Below are 12,667 nucleotides of genomic sequence, written 5' to 3' on the forward strand. Positions count from 1 at the left end.
GAAGACTGAAACATTATTAAAACAAAAAAACACATACCATTATATGCTAATGACAAATTACAAAGTATGGCTCTCTGGCTTGAGAATTTCTTCTCAATTCACTCTCTTCTTCAAACCTATTCTCTTTTCCACACTTATTGATTCTCTTCTATGGCCCCTCCATTACATTATGAGATGTCTTTTAAAGACTATCTTAACAGTTTACAAACTATTTTACAACTATCTTTGGATTGGTTACATTCCCATTTTCATTTGGCTACGAAAAGTATAAGAATCCTTTTAGTTTTGGATTCATTTTAATACAATTTAACCAATTCAATCTTCTTAGAGGTGACATGAAAACATTGTTAAAAAAAAAAAAAAAAAAAAACTTAATAGATGACCCATTACAATAATATGAATTCTAAGGGTAAGGTGGTGCCCTTGCACTAGAAGCCCAAAAAAAATACTTTAGAGACCACTATATGACTACACATATATCTAATTTTGGAAATGTCCATATACTATCTAATTTTTTTATAGATTTTTTTTCAACATCAACAAAACTAAAAGGTGCTCTAGGCCACATTACACCTGGTAAACACTTATTTTTCTTGACTTTTCATAATGCTTATAAAACCATCATTAATGTTATTGTCAGTTGAAACTGGTGAGCTTGATGTAGAGTATGGAGTCAGCACAAGGGTTTCAGTGGAGGGAGATGTTTATAGATATAGAATTTTGTTAAATTAGATATGCTTTGTTGATGAACTTAGCTTGCACATATGGGTTAATAATATTGACTTAGAATAAAAATAAAAGAGTTGAACTTATCAATGAGATTTTTCATCTATTCTTGTGATTTTATTATTAAATCCTTTCATGAGCTACTCCATATGTTGAGATGAAAATTAGATTATGTGAAATAATGATGATAGAAACTATATTTTTGTCTCTTTAACATGCATCTTCCATACATATTTCATATGAGATGGATACATTATATGATTATTTTGGTTACTAATTGATTGAGACAAGTTCAATACTATGAAATTTAGTGTTTGGAAGGGACATGTGCACACAATTCTATTACTCCTCTTAGTTTTCCTGTAGACTTCATCGTTTCCATAATAGGTATCTTTCATGTCATGAAAGATTTCAAAGAAGTTTAACAACTTGATGTTAAGGTGGAAAATAACTCCTACAATAATCTCACTCTTTTTGTGTTTTCCTAAACTAGTGTCCAAAGCTCTTGTCATAAATGATGTCAAGTTTAGAAGGTTATGGTATTCCTTCTAATCAACTAATGGTCTCTTGGATTGATATTCAAGTTAGTAAATCAACTTGAATCTTATTAAAATTGTTCTTTGTAAATTAAGGTCTTGTTTATTTATCTTCTTTTGTCATGCTTGTTTTTCTTTCATTTAAATTTAATAAAAATATATCTTTTCATTGGTCAATGTGTATATCGACCTTAACTTTTGTAGACTTTTGATTTTTTATGGTTTTTCCTGATGTGGCATTTGTTGTGTAGGTCACACTCCTTATCATTTGAATTTTTTTTAACAAAGAGGAGTATTATAAATGACTACTATAAAAGCTTTTACTTTTGGGCCTTCCTTAATTAGACTTTGAGAAAAAAAGGTAGTGTGGAATTCAATGTCTTATTGGTTGTGTCTTTCAATTTTCATTAGTATATGATAGTTTGGATCATATTAGTTTGGATAATATATAATATGATAAATATGACACTTCAAATTTATCAATAGACTATGTGTAGATGTTATAGGTTGTGAGGATTTCTAGATAGATTTTAATTTTAATTTTAAATTACTATAAGAGAAACTCTATTAAGTGGAGAGACAAATTGCATTCTCTTTTAATATAATAATTTGCAATCATCTTTTGATATTTCTTCCAAAAAAACATATTGAGATGCTCATACACTCCACCTTGAGCTATAGGCAATTTAGAGTAGAGTGACAAGTAGGAATATGTGCTCATCTTAGACACACAATGCTCTTGAAGTATTAGATAACAGCCAAAAAGATGGGGGGATGATCCTGAAGTACAAAAGGTTGAAGAATCAGTCGGAGGTTACCTCCTAGTCATCTAACTAATACCAAATTTAAACTTAAAAAAACAAGATATATTCATAGGTGAATTAACAGTACTATTAGTCCTTAAACTAATATGCAGAAAAGACTATAAAATAAACTAGTAGCACCTAAACAAGTCGGTGTTATTAGTCCCATGGATTGACATAAACATAAAAAGTAAAACCCCATGGGGTACCAAGTTCATAGGTACAAGCATAAAAACAACAAAAATAAACACCAAATCTAGGGCTAGTGGCCCTCTTCCTACCCATGGTTGTCCTCCTTTTCCTTAGGCACATCCTTATCCACATCCTCCTCCTCCACCTTAATAGGTTTGTCCAAGATGGTCTTTAGTGAGTCCTCTACCAGAAACCCATAGATAGATCGGGTTGTCTCAGTAACCTTGCCCAAGTCCTTCTCCTCTTTATTCACTTGTAAAAAGTAAAGGGTTGTGGCCATGAATTGCATGACCTTGGTGGAAAACTCAACTAAAGTTTCAAATCTCTGGCAGATACTAGTTTGATTGTCAGTCAGGTCCCTCATAGACTGCTCAAGCCTTTCTAGTCTCACCTTACTGTGGCTATGCTTGCCTTTCTTCCCAACACCTTTGGGGGTTTCTTTCCTTAGGGATGTAATATCTCCCCCCCTTGCTTCTAGTTGGGGTAGCCTTGAGAGTGTCACAGATATGGGAGGGGCTAAGAGGGTTGGGGGCAGGCTTGGTGTCCTAAGGCAGTCTCTTCTTTCTTGCAAGTTTGACATCACTTTTGAAAGAATTAGAGGTGGAGTCATGCTTGGGGGGGACTTAAAATTTTCCAACTAGAGACACTTACTAGTTCTCCTAGCACTTTGTGTACCCTTCCTAGTGTCCGCGTCTAACTCCATGAGGCTAATTTTAACCTCAAGGCCAAGGGTTTTCTTAAATTTCTCGTGGCTAGGGCCAAGACTAGGGCTAGGGTCCAAGGAGACTTGGGCGGCGACACAGGCCGAGGATTAACCAAGAGTGGTGGATTTTGGGCTAGATGTTGGATAGACAGTTTGTTCATGAGCCCCTGATGGATAAGATAGAAATTTTTGCCTCCTCATGTTTCCTCCTAGCCTTATAACTACAATCTTCCAGCAAATGCAACAATAGAAATGGGAAGGAAATGTGGTCCAAATTCCTAAAGTGATTCAAAATAGGGAAATGGTAATAGTAGAGTACATGAAAGTGGTCCTCCAGGGTGATGTACTACATAATCACATAGTAGATGGCATCCCAAGGCTTAGAAAGGGCTTCCCATGAAAACCCACTGTGCATTTGTATCGGTTCCTCCTTGAATTTGAAAACTTTTCGCAAACTAGCTTAGACACACAATTTTGCCACCATCTTTTCAATGGTATATTCATCCATACTTTCTAAAATGGAGAAATAAGGTTGGAAGGCGACAAAACTAGCTAATAGATTGGCTATCCTATTTTATTTTGAAAGCAATGTGATGTTTTGAATATATTTTTTTATTTTCATAAAAGAATTTTTGAGTATCTATTTAAATTTTCATTTTAAATAGAACCTTTTTTTATCACATTTTAAAGATGTTTATTTCCTGCTCATAATAATTATTTTTTACAGTAGTGTATTCTAGGCATGTTGTTTTCAATTGCATTTTTTAAATAATTCATTTTCTATTGACATTTTTTGGTGAAGTTCCAAACAGTATTGATCAATGGCCATAGTTGTTGTAGTAGCTATTGCAAGTATAAAACTTCCTAGCAGTTATTTTTTTAGGCTGTCAACTGACATTTATTTTCTTTGTATAAGATCATCCATACTTTCTAAAATGGAGAAATAAGGTTGGAAGGCAACAAAACTAGCTAATAGATTGGCTACCCTATTTTATTTTGAAAGTAATGTGATGTTTTGAATATATTTTTTATTTTCATAAAAGAATTTATGAGTATCTATTTAAATTTCCATTTTAAATAGAACCTTTTTATCACATTTCAAAGATGTTTATTTCCTACTCATATTAATTATTTTTTACAATAGCATATTCTAGGCATGTTGTTTTCAATTGCCTTTTTTAAATAATTCATTTTGTATTGACTTTTTTTGGTGAGGTTCCAAACAGTCTTGTTCAATGGCCATAGTTGTTGTAGTAGCTATTGCAGGTATAAACCTTTCTAGCAATTATTTTTTCTTTAGGTTGTCAACTGACATTTATTTTCTCTATATAAGATCATGTTGAGCGACTGGAAAATAATAGAGAAATCAAGATTTGTCCAGCCTCTTGCATGTCTAATTCTCAATTATGTTAGAAAGAGATAATTTATTTTTCTCCACTGTAAACTTCTTCCTAAACTATTTTTTGTGAATAATAAATATCCATGCAAACAATCATCTTCACCTATTGAAACTAACTGATATTTAATCTCCTCTATTTATGCTACAATAGTTATAGTTAAAGTCATTTAAAAAAGGAGAATTATTTCATGCAGAAGGATAGTATTATATAACATCTAGTGAAATGGTTATTTACAAATGGAAGAACACCCACTTATCTTATAGTTTTGAAGATTCTAGATGTTGAATGTTCCCTCCATATAGAGAAACTCTGAAATATAGATAGATTTGATATGATGAGCAGATCTCTTTATGACTAAATGTCATTTGTTTTCAGAGAATGTAGAAGTAATAAAAATTAGTATTTTTTATTTATTGTAGAAATTATGTATGCTCATCAATTATGTGCTTTAAATATTTATTGCTTGTTGCGTGCTTTGTATCTCCTATGTTCCACATTTGACAAAGTGGTATTAAAGTCAATAGTTTGTGAAGTTGAATCAGGTTGCATTGAAGAAGGAATTTGAAGCTATTTAAATTGGAGAAATATGTCTATAGACATGACAACAATCAAAAATAAATCACAACCTCAAATTCTAATTTTTAGTGGTAAGTATTGTGATATTTGGTATGTTAAATGAAGACTTAATATTACTCTCAAGATATATTGGATTTGGTTGAGAAGGGTTTTGTAGAACCATGAGATCATGCTCGCAAGTAGAAAAAGACGTGATAAAGGATAAGGAGAAGAACAATTCTAAGGTCTGATTTTTCATTCAACAAGAAATGGATGAGTCACTATTTCAAGAGTTTTTGGAGTAGCTAGATCCAAACAAGCATGAGATGCTTTGCAAGTTGTTTATCAAGGTACAAAAAAGGTGAAGGTGGCAAGATTACAAATATTAAAAATAAAGTTTGAGAATCTTCATATGAATGCATCAAATAATATAGATAATTTCTTTACTGAAGCAATGAATATTGTTAATCAATTGAGGACACATGGGGATGATATTTTGATCAAAAAGTGGTTGAAAAGTTGCTTAGAAGTGTTCCTAGTAAGTTTGATTCAATTGTAGCTGTCATTGAAGAATCAAAAGACCTATCGATATTGTTTGTGGATGAAAGAGTGGGTTCTTTGTTATCTCATGAGTCTAGAGCAAAAAGAAATAAAAATTCATCTTTTGAGAATGTTTTCAAAGCTAAAAGTTCATGAAGAGGAAGAGGGAGGTCAAATTTTAGAGGAAGACGAAGAGATAGAGTTGGACAAGTGAGTACAGATCAAGGAGGAAGGGCAAACTAGTCTAAATTTAACAAAGGACATGGTAGAAACCAACAGTCATCAAGGTTTGATAAACCAATATTTAATGCTACTATTTTAAGAGGTATGGTCATTTGGCTAATGAATTTAGGAAGAAACAAGCGGATCTAGAAAATTATGGTACAAATTATTTAGATGTATCTGATAATAGTTCAGGAAGTTTGTTTATAACATGCAAGGTGACACAAGAAAGTTCAAAGGATGTATGGTTTTTAGATAGTGGTTGTAGTAACCACATGACTGGAAATGGAGAATTATTTTCTAAGTTGGATGATTCTGTGAAATCAGAAATAAAATTGGGAAATGATAGTATAGTGCATGTAATGGGAAAAGGTGTTATTCATGTATTGGTTAAAAATGGAGAAAAGATGTTTATCCCTAATATTTACTATGTTCTTGCATTAACACGTAATCTAATGAGTGTTAGTCAATTAGCTGAAAAGGGTTATAATGTTATTTTTAATAATAATGCTTGCACAATCTTGGATAGAAATTCTACAGACAATTTGATTGCTAAAGTTGAGATGAGCAAGAACAAGATGTATCCTCTTCATATCCCTTGTTTTCAAGGAATGATGGAAGCTAGTTTCAAGATAGAAACCCTAGATCAAACATGGCTATGGCATTTGAGGTATGGACACCTTCATTTTGATAGCTTGAGTTTATTATAGAAGAAGAATATGGTAAAAGGTTTTCCATCTATATCATTTCCTATTAATTCTTATGAAAATTGTATAATGGAAAAATAACATAGAGAAAGCTTTCTAATAGGAAGTTCAATTAGAGAAAGGGATCTTTTGGAGTTAGTTCATATTGACATATGTGGTCCTATAAAAACTCCATCTTTAGGAGGAAGTTTATATTTTTGGACATTCATTGGTGATTTTAGCAAAATACTTGGATCTATTTTCTAAAGAAGAAGTCAAACACCTTCAATAAGTTTAAGGAGTTCAAATCATCGATGGAAAAGCAAAGTAGAGTATTCATCAAGGTACTTAAATCTAATAGAGCTAAGAATATAGTTCTAATGAATTCTTGGATTTTTGTAGATATCATGGGATCAAGAAACAATTTACAACCAGATACACACCATAGAAAAATGGTGTAGCAGAGAACATGGCAAGGAGTTGAAGGCAAAAAAAATATCTAATGAATTTTGGGTTGAAGTTTGTTACGTATGGATTATGTATCCTAATAGAAGTCCTACACAGAGTGTCAAAGATAGAATCCGACAAGAAGCATGGAGTGGTATGGGAAAAAAAAAATCTCACTTTAGAGTTTTTGGTTGTGTTGCATATGTTTTGGTTCCAGCTGAATTGAGAAGAAAATTGGATGATAAGAGTGAAAAATATTTTTTCATTGTATTTAACCCTATTTCAAAGAAGATGATTACAAGCAAGGATGTCATATTTAAGGAGGAAGAAGCAAGGGATGGAAACATGGACAAAATAATCACAATTGGGGCACCAATACTTGCTAAAGATGAGCATGAAGAGAAAGTGGGTCAGACAAATCAAGTAGGACCAAGCACTCCACAAAGAAAGCATGTGCAAGGTCAAACATCAAGTCATGAAAATCAGCTCACTCCTATTGTAAGTAATACACCTTCTGCAACAAAAGGTAAAAAGATGAGAAGTTTGAAAGATATTTATGATCAAGGAGAAGAGAGTTTGGATTTTTGTTCTAATTTTGTTTTTTCCTCTTCTGATCCATTATGTTTTGAAGAAGTGGTTAAGGAGGAACATTGGGTTAAATCCATGGATGAAGAGACTGAGTCCATTGAAAGAAATGATACATAGGAGCTTGTAGATCTACCTGAAGGTATGGATTGCATTGGAGTTAAATGGGTTTTTTAAACCAAATTTAATGCACAAGGAGAAGTTGAAAGGTATAAAGCTAGATTGATACCAAAGGGTTTTCCATAACAATATGGTATAAGATTATAATGAAACATTTTTTTCCACGCACTAGACTTGATAATTAGAGTGATTTTATTTATGGCTGCACAAAATGGTTGGAAAGTTTTTCAAATGGATGTGAAATTAACTTTTTTGAATGGTTTTTTAGAAGATGAAGTTTATATTCACCAACCTTCTGGTTAAGAGGTACACGGGCATGAAACTAGCATGTGCAGATTGAAAAATACTCTGTGGGTTGAAGCAAGCCCCTAGGGCTCGGTATAGCAAAATTGATTCATACATGACAAGTAATAGTTTCTGCGGGAGTTTTAATGAGCCTATCCTATACACAAAGATCAACAAAGGTGGTCAGATTTTAATTGTATGAGTATGTGATGATGATTTCATTTTCATTGGAAATTCGTTGTTGAAATGTTTAAGAAATCAATAATAGAAATTGTAATTTCTTCATGCACTTTAGTTCACAGAAGAAACAAAAATCAGTTTATACGAGACTCCGCATAGATATAACCAAATAAGACTTGAGTTAATAATGGTTCATGCATATATTTTTATTAGTATGCAATAGTTGTCCCTTGGTCTAAGTCCATGTAGAACAGTCAAGTCATTCTCTTCTACAATCAAGCTATAGTTGGGATACATGCAGTTGGTTTAATCTGTTGTTCATGCATGGTAATCTGCATAATCACCTATGATCAGGGGTGTGGGAATTTATTTAAATAAAGAGAATGTAATTCAGTTTAGGAAATCAATCAATCAATAAAAATTTAGAAGGTTTAGCAGCGTGCTGGATTCTTTGGTTTAATATTTTTTTTCTGAATTTATATTGTCTATTTGAATCGTTATTTTCACGCCGTAGCACTTGGTATGTAAATTCATCGTTGTCATACATGGTTTTATGTTATAGCAGTGTGGGTAGTATAAATAGATTTCGAGTGTTTTCAGATTATCGTGTGGAGTATTTGATTGCATTTTTAAAGATTTTGAAGTATTCGAGTATAGAGCTTTTAAAAAAAACAGATTTGTGAAGCTTCCTCTTGATGTCATTAGGAACTCTTTCCCAGGACGCGGTTTAATAAATATTATTTTCCTTTCATTTTGAATTATTTTTAAATCTATTAGACCCGAGGCAATTGATGGTGAGATTAAATGGGTTAAAAAAGACTATATAGTATGGTGAGAGTTAAAAAGCTATTTAATTTAGTTCTAGAATTTTTTGATGGAGGGTTCAGACCTGCGAAGCAACTTAACAAGGCACGAAGCCTGTGAGCTACCAACCAGCGAAGGCCACCACATAGACTTTTTAAGAACTCGATATTGATATAACAAAAATGGCACTCTATTTAAAATGACAAGCCCATTTCATCACTGTTAAATTCTGATAGCAGTATTACAATTAGACTTGCTGTGAAAATTATCTACTATTTATGAAGTCCATTTCATACTTACCATATTACAATGACATTATCTACAATAAATTTAGATTTAATGAAACCCATCTCTTCAAGACAGATAATTTATAGTAACAAATGATGTGTCTTCAAAGGTATGGCTGATCTTGTATGAGCAGAGTCTTAAACTTATATATTATATATTTTAATTTTGTATTTATAAAATAAACATCACCTTTAATGATGAAAATTTATTAGAAAAATAATATTTGTACACAACATTTACAGTAATTTCAATTTTCTGTATTCAAAGCTACAAATTATAGTTACTTTATGTGTTCTGTGCGGAACTCACATTCTACTGCAACTCTGTAATCTTTTGATCTTCTTAGACTCATCAAAAAAATACCATTTTAGAAATTTCCCACAAGAATAGCAGCTTAACTAAAAATTGAAAATGGTCAAAAATTATGTGCATGAAATTCAGCAGCACTTAAGACCAGGAGAAAGCTTCATCCCTAATAAATAGTTCATAACAAATAAAACAAAAGCAGAATTGAATTTACAACCCAACAAAATTCAATCTGCGAAACGCCGTTGCCGGGGATCGAACCCGGGTCACCCGCGTGACAGGCGGGAATACTCACCACTATACTACAACGACCATTGATAGTTTTATCTTTGGAATACTCGAAATCAACAAAACCTTCGACGATTATGCAGTGTGCGTATATTTTCGCTAACTTATCACTGACAGATAGGCCAAATAGCAAATATTTTGTCAAAATCAAAATTATTTTATTTTCAAAATGTAAACAATCTAAATATTGCTCCTATCACTCTAGCAACTAATATTTAATTATATGTTTAAGGAAGTTTCTAAAATACCAATATATTATATAAATAATAATAAAATGATAATTGAGATGTCTTATTCAATACAAAGAAATAAAAAGTGAATATGTGTTATAATTATCTTTCAAATGGATCAATGAACACATTTCAGTTTTCATCCAAATTTTGTCCAAAACATTATACTTTTACCATTGAATAGGAAATTTGGTAAGCGTAACAAGTGTTTTTCACTAACAATTTTTTTTTCTTTGGTAAGTGTAATAAGTTCTTCTCCTTCAAATAATTTTTCTCCTAGAGATCATCTAGTTATATGCATTTTTACAATTTTTTGTTATTTACAAGTATGATTCCACTCTAGGGACATTATTTGTGCTAAAGAAGATGGCACTTGTTTAGTAGTGGATATATAGAAAATTAGTCTATTTGTGGAAAAACAAATTGTAGCAATTGTACAAACACTTGAAAGTCTTCATAAGTCACATCCCTAACTATTGTTCACATTTGTAATATGCATTATATAAGATACTATTTGTATGGACAATTTTCAACTACTATTACTTTAAAAAAGGTAGTTCTCTCTTATAGTAATAGGACCAGGGAAAGATATCTAATAGCCACCCAAGCTAACTTTGTGCACCTCAATAGGTGATTGAAGAGCTTAAAGCTAACCTTTTAACTTTTCCTTTTTTACAGAGCTCTCTATAGAACTCATAGAGTGCAAGGTGGACTATAATTGTCATTTTAAAATGTTCGTTAAAACCTATTATGTTCACCCCCTAATAGCCATTCACCAAAAAAATTATACTTTTTGCACAAATGGACCAATCAGCAACCAAGAAAGCTAAAAAATGGTCAACTATTAGTACATGTGTGATCACATATTAGTAAATGTCCTATCATTTTTGGGGGCTTTGTAAAAGTGGTAACTGGGGAGATCTATAATGGATAATGTATCAGTCATTCGACCCCCCTGCACCTACTGGGTCTCTTCCACTATACCTTCCTTCAATTTAGTTCCAAATCTACATTTTACGCCCCACTTCAACATATCTTTGGCATACCCATTACAAACCAAGACAGAGTTAGTAGTTGGATAAAAATATATGGATGATAATGATGGGGATAGGTGTCACTGTTGTTGAAAAATTGGACATGTTTTCGTTAGACTACACTATTCATTTTGGGCCACCCTTAAATATCACATGCTAATGGAAAAATTAAGCTTGAAAAAATAAGTCAACTTTGACTATTTAACACTTTTAACCAAGAATAAAGCTTAGTGTGTGATGTTTAAGCCATTCGTTCATTTTGTGTAGAATTGTATAGTTTTCTCTAATTATTGTTTTATAAGATGACAATTTATAAAATAATCTCATTCTATAGTGAGTTCCTTGATTTTAAAATTTGAGACCACAATGTTTTCTCAATCTGAATATCTTGAAGGTGACAACTAGTATTATCAAGGAATATGACAAACTTTTGGGCCAGATTTGTTGGTTCAATGGTATGTTTGGGTGAGTATTTTGCCAAGTATAGTTGTGTGATATTTCCATGAATGTTATCAGAAGTTACTAAATATTCATCCTTGGATTGAGAAGTATATTTGAAGGTGTGGAGTTCTTGAATCTTCAAATCTTTTGTCTAAATGATCAAAATCTAGCAAGGTTGGTATAATTCCTTCTACAATTTTCCATTTTGTTTTCTAAGTTTGGATACAGTATAATTTTCTTATTGCTTTTGATTCTTTTTGGTTGCCTATTAGATCAGGAAACTGGTCCTCTTCACACTCAAATGACCATTCTTTGCAATAACAAGTCTTTAACTATTCTTTCATCCTTTCACTATCTTCATTTGTGAGATGTCTTTAGAAGGTTATGAATAATGATGATTCTCGGTTATTGGTGAAGAATTGATAATGAATTTTTAATACATATCAATATTCTAATGCTTGATTCTTAAGTCGAAAGTGTTAAATAGTTAAAGTTGACTTATTCTTTTCAAGCTTAATTTTTATATCAATATATTAAAAAATTTAAAATAGCTTTTAAAAAACTAAAGACAACAAGAGTTGCGTACAACTAGAGTCCCTATCAAAACTAGGGTAGCAGAGCATGTGCATACAACCAATATTCTCATTGGCTTACTTTTGATGAATATTAAATTATTTCTTAATTGAAATATTGCTACATAAAAATTAAGCTTTCAAGATTTATTTGTAGAAGATTTCTCTGGAGAAACAAATAGTTTAAGAGGAGGACAAGCCAATCCTCCATATCTTTCTCAATGCTTGCTAGAGATTTGTAGGTTTGTGGATGTCAAGAATACTATATATAGTCAGTAGTGAGCTTCTACTTGGGGGCTTCATAAAGGCTTCCTCTATTTCTAGGGAGTGTCTTCCCCTCCCTATTTGGTCCCTCAATATGTGGTTTCTCCTTATGAGGCAAGTTGTGGTTGGATTTCTATGAATGATGAACACAATGCTTATGGCTCTTTTCTTGGCAATCAAGGGCTTCAATAACTCTACCTGGTGTCACTAAAGAGTTACCTAATTTTTTTAGTAGAAGTGTGGACGGCTTAAACATCACATACTAAGACTTGATTCCTAGGCTAAAAGTGTTAAATAGTTAAAGTTGAAATATTTTTAAGCTTAATTTCTTCCTTAGTGTGTGATGTTTAAGATTGGTCATGGAAGTGATATAGAAATTTCTTTCGGTCCTTCTCTTGTTAGTTATGATAGTAGGGTTTTCTAGATGTGGTGACTATCAGTAAGATTTCTCCTAGAAGTT

General features: G+C 32.1%; 1 non-coding gene across 1 annotated transcript; it reads right to left on the bottom strand.

The window, feature by feature from the left end:
• Window positions 1–9,618: 9,618 nt before the first annotated feature.
• Window positions 9,619–9,690, bottom strand: TRNAD-GUC (transfer RNA aspartic acid (anticodon GUC)). The gene has a single exon. It is a non-coding gene; the product is annotated as a tRNA-Asp (tRNA).
• Window positions 9,691–12,667: the final 2,977 nt, after the last annotated feature.

Source organism: Cupressus sempervirens, chromosome 11 (genome assembly GCF_028749045.1).
Source record: "Cupressus sempervirens isolate cs-2001-9-10 chromosome 11, ASM2874904v1, whole genome shotgun sequence".
Classification (NCBI taxonomy): Eukaryota; Viridiplantae; Streptophyta; class Pinopsida; order Cupressales; family Cupressaceae; genus Cupressus; species Cupressus sempervirens.